Genomic DNA, 7188 nt, shown 5'->3' on the forward strand with positions numbered 1-7188 from the left:
GACCACGTTATTTTTGCACGTTTTCGCGAACCGGCATAAATGGGAAAAATAATTTTTTGACCAGCGGAAAAATAAATTATTGGAAGAAAATTTCCTAATCTTCTGACACATATTTCAAATTTATACTTTGTTAATCTAAATACGTAAAACGTGAAACACGTCAAGTTAGGGACCCCTGCTGTCACAATTATAAAAATAAAATGGTTGTTGGTTTTAAGCACGTGATTAGCATGAAAATACACAATGCAATATGGTACGAGACTTCCGCTGCATATTGGTGTAATCTTTGTGCCAAAATACCGGTTGCTACAGTAGAATCTCCCAAATCCGGGCACCCATAATGCAGATGAATCCATAATCCGGACGGTTCTGCCGAAATTTTTCTTTCCTTCAACCCTCACTTAGATGGACAAAGGGTTTTTCTTCACCACGTTCACACATTTTGGCTTTTACTATTCCATCCAGCATTTTCTTTAGTTTTTGTGCCCTATTTTGTGTCCGCCATGGTTTTCGAGCTTCTGGGAGAGTGGAAGCACTGGATACGTCGGTGCGTTGGCACGAGGGTGAAGACTATTTATTGGGAGGTATATTCACGAATCAAAAACACTGTCTATAACCATCACCAGAAGAAAAGCACCCATGAAAGAATTCTGACTTGCTTTCACTGAATGATGCTGATCATTTTGAATCATAGAGCGTTGATTCCTGACAGTAAAATTTAGACTCCATACTCATTGGTTTAAGTCAGTGGTTATGCAATGTATGCAATGCATGCATCATCAGAAGGTTTGACAACTAATGAAAGTTGAATTTATTGTAAGGCTTCCCCCTGTCGTCAAAATCTATAACACTACATGATTTCGTTAAACACGTTTAATTAAACTTTTTAATCGAACGTTTTAAACCCTGTGATTTTTTACAGGGATGCCTACTGCTGAACCACACATACACCTCATCCATATTCCTCTGCGGAACTTCTTACGAACTGGTACATGTTGGAACGTGTATGTATGTGTTTTGCAAACCTAACGTGAAGTTTGTTTCTGTGTAATGCTTGTTTTAACTGTGCCACCCGTCACCTATTTTTCGAACTATGAGTGAACTGTAACGATTGAAGATTTGTGCCGTTGCATACAGGCTGTCTGCACAAGCGTGAAAAAAAATGACTTTCCATTTTCCATCGTGAGTATAGTGCCGGACTCGTGATGCGAGGATCCGGGTTCGAACCCCACAGTGGTGGTCGGCTGAAGTTGGTTTTCTGTGGTTCCCAACTTCAAGGCGCAAATGCGAGCCGATCTCCCCGTTAAAAAGTCTCGCCACAGAGAGCAACAGTCCTACAACGGTAAATCATTCAACCATAACACTTCACTCATAGTTAGAAAAACTGGGGGCAGATGACAGTACTACACATAACAAGCATTACAGGGAAACAAACTTTACGTCAGGTTGCACTACACGTACACGCACATTCCCGCATGTACCGATTCGTTGGGGGGTTCCGCGGGGGGGGGTGCATGTGTGGTGTAGCAGTAGTAGGTAGGGCCTCCAAAAAATGGCTCGGGGATCCATGATGTTCTTAAGTCAGCCACCTCGTTGGGCAATTTGTCTGTTGTGGCGGTGTATTTGTATTTGTATTTATTGTCGTTAAGATTTTCCTGCATTTTCCGGCCACCCTGTAATTTCTAATTTATTAGATGTGTGCTTTACTCATGACTAGTGAATGAGTACATGGATATAATAAAAAGTTCAGCTGATAATTAAGGTGTGTTTTACGTTTGACGTATATTTCTTTACGTTACGAAAGAATGAAATAAACTGATTTTAAGACGTTTAAATTTTGGAAAATCTTTCGCAATCAATTAGCTCTTAAACGCGGAGCCGCGACCGACAGTTTGGGAACCACTGGTTTATGTAAACCATCGCGCCATGACCCCCTTCTACATCCACAATGGTAGGAGGACTGGTAGAGCTCAAGCATGGTAGGAACAAATGACTACTATTATTTTTGGTCTTTTTCAGTATAAATTACTACAGACGAGACCCACCAAAGCTATTCTAGGGCCCTGGCTCCAGGATGTGGAGGCCATGGCGAGCCCCGAGATTCACGCGGGGAAAGAAGAAATTTTGTTTGAATGAAATGTGTTCTCTAACTTTTCTTTCCAGGTATGTGGGGGGAGCAGGGCCGTAACTAGATGCTGTGTCAGCCGGGGCCAGCACGCATTTTGGCGCCCCCCATAATGTTGAAGGAGAGGTTAAAGAGTGAAATTTTTACCCCCTCCAGTCCGACGCTCGGGGCAACAGACCCGCCCGCTCACCCCTAGTTGCGGCCCTGGGGGCACATTCTTGTCTTTTACCTGCACAGACCAGTTGTTTCTTTGCCCACAGAATTTCGATATCTGTGCGGAATGACAAAATAGCGTGCTTGCTACCTCATGCTGTACAGGGAATTTTTCTCTTTTTCCGCACAACAAAAAACTCTATATACACGGGAGCATTTTCTGACTCTAAAGGTCCATATTTTGTAAATTTATTCACGATTAAAAAGTGGTGATTTTCGAAATTACTTTTGTCCATTTTCAACAAACGGAAAAAATAAAACTTTATCAACAAAAATATGCCTACTAGAAAATAGAGTCAGACTGGCAAATACAGTTTAACATACAGTGTACATGTATACCAGGGTGTCCTGTTAATGCTAATGTGCCCTTTATCTCATAAACCACCTGCCATAGAGATATGATTCCAATTATAAAAATGCTCAAAAGGCGTTCCAAATTTACCTTGTAACAGTTTTAAGAGTGAAAATGCAGTGCGTAACAAAATAAAAAAACTTATATACGGTCCCCTTATCCTCTAAATTCCAATTAGAAAATTGTTGCCCTGCATTCCTTGACATAAACAGAAAAAATTTCATGCTTCCGAGTGCGATATTCGCTGAAATATTCGAATTCAAATTCGAGAAAAGTTATGAAAGAACAGCGAAAACTAACGGGTGAAGCTCTTTTTCCTCATTTATGCTGTCCTTTCTCAATCATCTCCGATTTTTGAATTCGAATATCTCTGTGAACATTGCAATTGACAACATAGGATTTCTTTAATCGGACGCAGAAGAGACAGAGCAACAACTTTCTACATGAAAGTTAGAGGACAGGGGGACTGTATGAAAATTTAGGTTTCTTATTTTGTTATACACAGTAAAATTGGTACAGAGTAATTTTTGAAATTAAAATCATACCTCTATGACAAACGGTTTATGAGATAAAGACCGCATTATCATTTACAGAACACCATGTATACATAATAAATATAATTTAATCTAGTGTCTTTGCCGCCACCTATCAAATAAAAAACACAACTTTTGCAATTCGTGGATTGAAATTGGTGATCGGTTCTTGATTGATGTGCAGCAAAAGGATGATATTACTAAATAATTTGTAAGCTAAGTAATAACAGTTGAACCGTAAAGTTTACCTCAAATTTTAGCAGTTGTTGTTTAAATGAGCTAAAATAATATTAGTAAAACTTTTCATAGTCCAAGTGCCTTCCGGTAAGTGTAACGAAAAGGACATGATATGCAAGGAGGACTTGGACTTGAAATTTCGAGGCAAATATAATAATTTAACAAATATTATTACCTATAAATCCTTTAATTATGTCATGCCATATTTTTTTTTAATGCGGCACGTTAATCAAGAACTGGTCACTAATTTCAATAGAAAAATCATAATGGTGGTGTTTTTTACTTGATAGGTGGCAGCAGAGGTACTAGTTTAGTGGTGTTTCTTATATACCGAGTGCATAGCTATATAACAGTTGGATCCGCAATTTACTGGCAAACCGTTGATCTTAGAGGCATGCTTCCAATTAGGAAAAGTACTCACACAAATAACGTGTACAACGTGGATACGTCATGCATATTACATACTTATTCAAATAAAAATATTATCTTTGCATACGGACATTCTTTGCTCAAAAAACCCAGTTACAAAGTTGTTGCCCTGTCTGAGGGAATTTCTTTAGTTGGGGCCAACGAAACAGATACTACATTTTTGAGTGCAATGTTCGCTGAGATATTTGAATTCAAAAATGGAGAAAAATTGGGGGAACAGCATAACTGAGGGGGCTAAACTTTTTCTCCTTTTCTTTCATTCTTTCGAGAAATTCTCATCAAAAAGGTCTTGAAAACGTCAACCTTGGTTGTAACGTGACACCAGTAGTAACGACGAATATATATATTCACGGAATCTTCGATGTTCTTATAACCGAGTTTGAGTGTGCTTTGGTGAAGACTGAATGAACGCCAGGGGCTCTGCTAGCTTCATGGCAGAGTCTGGAGCAAAGTGAGTGCACCTAACAGTCTGAGTGTGTAGCTAGTGTTGTGCTTGATATTTCAGTGCTGCCATCTATACATCAAATTGTGAGTGAAGTGTAATGATTGAATATTTGTTACGTTTTAGGCCTGTTGCTCTCTGTGGCGAGACTTTTTAACGGGGAGATCGGTTCACATTCGCGCCTTGAAGTTGGAAACCACAGAAAACTAACTTCAGCCGACCACCACTGTGGCGCCGGTTGGGTTCGAACCCGAATCCTCTTGATCCGAGTCCGTCACTATGACCACTCGACCACCACAGCGGCCTTTGGTGAAGACTGAGAAGAGATATTCTGATGAGGGCAACGATGATAAACACTGTATGTATTTCATTTCAGAGCTGAGGAAAACATTAAATGCATCTGCAATTATGGCTTCTGCTTTTTATTGTTCTTCTAGACTTTTTCAAAGATAAGAGTAGTCAAACAATAAAATTGAAAGAATTCCTGCAAATTGAGAGGTTTCCAGTCAGTGTTGTGTGTTGTTTTGTTTTGTTTTTTCATACCATCAACCTGAAAACTCTTCCACTTCGATAAGAAGCCAACGTTGGGGAAAGAACAGGGATGAGAATAAAAAAAATGAGAAAAGCATGTATGTACCATCAATGTTGGAAGGAGGAAGATGAAAGTAACATGAAAAAGAGAGTGAAAAGGACCTTGTGCTAATGGGATAATCCATCAAGGCTTTACTGGCTCGCAAACAAGACAAACTGCAAGAAAGTAAGAGCCAGGAGGCCTCGCTAATACGCTTGTTGAATGACACCATAACTTCTTTTATGTATATAACATGCACTGTGTTTGAGGGGGGTTTTTTTTGCGCCGCACACTATCCGTGGTACATTACTCTGGCTAGACTTTTTCCACCGATAAAGTCAACATCAATATTTCTCCTGATTGTAAAAGTTGTCCGATAGCCATGTCACATTGTTATCTTCCCAAAAATATCTAGTGTCCTCTGTTTTCTCGACGAATACGAAAGAAGCGAAATGAAATATTGCATTAAGAACATTTACCTGGAAGCGATGCTTAAGTAATGGCAAATACAATACAAGTACGTAGAATATAGTAAGTAGAAGGGTTTTATTCTCTTACAAAGAGACGGAAGGACGCGAAGCATCGTTTCATGGAGCTCCGTTTTTCTTCGTCCTATTCTGATTCGCTTTTTGCTATTTGATTGTTTTCTTCAGTTTTCATTTATCTTTTTTCATTTTAAATTTCTCTCAGAAGCATCAGACACGCGTCTTCGCTTATTTAGTGGACACTTAATGTATATTTTACGGTAAATGTGTTAAATCGGTTGTGTGTTATGTATAACAACCTATTATTTACATAATAGCCGGTTACTATGTATACTTACCAATCGTCTTGGTAAGTTTGATAAATTTATCACTTTTACCGGCGAATATGCATAATATCGAAGCATCGTTGATAAGTTTGATAAAAGGACTTATCACCTTTACCGGCTATTCTACATAATAACAAAGTGGCATTCGGTAAATTTGATAAATACTTGAAGTTTATAGCTTTTATCAGAAATTGTGCATAATAGCTTAGTGTAATGGTGAATTTAATAAATATGAAAAAAAGTACAATTGAGTCTAGTATGTGTGATGAATATAAACGGACTCCGATATAATGATAGAAAATTTGTGATCGTACCCCGATATAATGATACAATACATGTACAAATTATCGTGAATAGTATATAACATAGAACGATTTCTATCATGTTCACCAACAACGCGACGCTTGGGTTTTATGCATAAGCGCCGGTAAAAGTATTGAAATTAGGGAAATTTATCAAATATACCAACGACGCTTGAGTACAATGCACAATCGCTGGTAAAAGTGATAAATTTAGGGAAATTATTCAAACTTTCCAAAATGCTTGGTAAGTATGCATAGTAATTTGCTATTATGTATAATAACCACATTTATCACATTTACGGTATCGTATGTACGGAAAATAATATAAAAAATTCCATGTTTCTAAGTGCAATATTCGCTGACCCATTTTTGAACTAAAAAGTCGAAGAAGAATTGGAAAAGAACAGCATAAATGAGCGTTGTCCGTTTTTCTATACTGTTCCATAACTTTTCTCCGATTTTTCAAATCAAGTATCTCAGCTAATGTTTTTTTTATTGACCTCAGGAGAGACAAAGTGATAACTTCCTAATTAGAAATTAGAAGACAAAGATATTGTGTAAAAAAATATTTTTTTTTATTTTGTGACACTGTATTTTCACTCTCAAAACGAGTAAAGTGATTTTTTAACACATTTTTAGCGTTTTCTTAGCGTTAACTTAGAACCATACGTCTACGTTGAACGATTGATGAGATAAAGACCGAATTTCAGGACTTACAGGGCACCCTGTATGGTCACCCGACAGTTTCGGGCAAATTATTTATGGCCTCACACTGTTCTGTAATTTCGGGCATATAAACATAATACTGCACTTGAACTTACACTTTTCTATGCAGATCTTGCACTGTGAACAGTGAAAATTTAGTCGCGGATGTTATTAAGAAACCGACAGAAAATTAAAAAAAAAAAAGTTTTTGATCAACTATAAAAAGCTACAAATGATAATATAAATAAAATGTTCTGTCAGGGAATATTTTACTTGCTTTGTTTGCAATACTTGTATGCATTTCCGTAAAAATGTCACATACATTCACGAAAATATAAATGTTTCTTATAAAAATGTACCACGAAACTCACAGAAAATTTGACTATACATGAGACATAGTGTAAAGAAATTTAAAATGTAACAATTTTTGGTATTAGATGAGATACGAGCAAGTAAGTGACTCTTGAT

The sequence above is a fragment of the Pholcus phalangioides genome, unplaced genomic scaffold, assembly GCF_987345545.1.
Source record: "Pholcus phalangioides strain wild (caught in Gottingen) unplaced genomic scaffold, Ppha-v1.0 ptg000030l_1, whole genome shotgun sequence".
NCBI classification, from domain to species: domain Eukaryota; kingdom Metazoa; phylum Arthropoda; class Arachnida; order Araneae; family Pholcidae; genus Pholcus; species Pholcus phalangioides.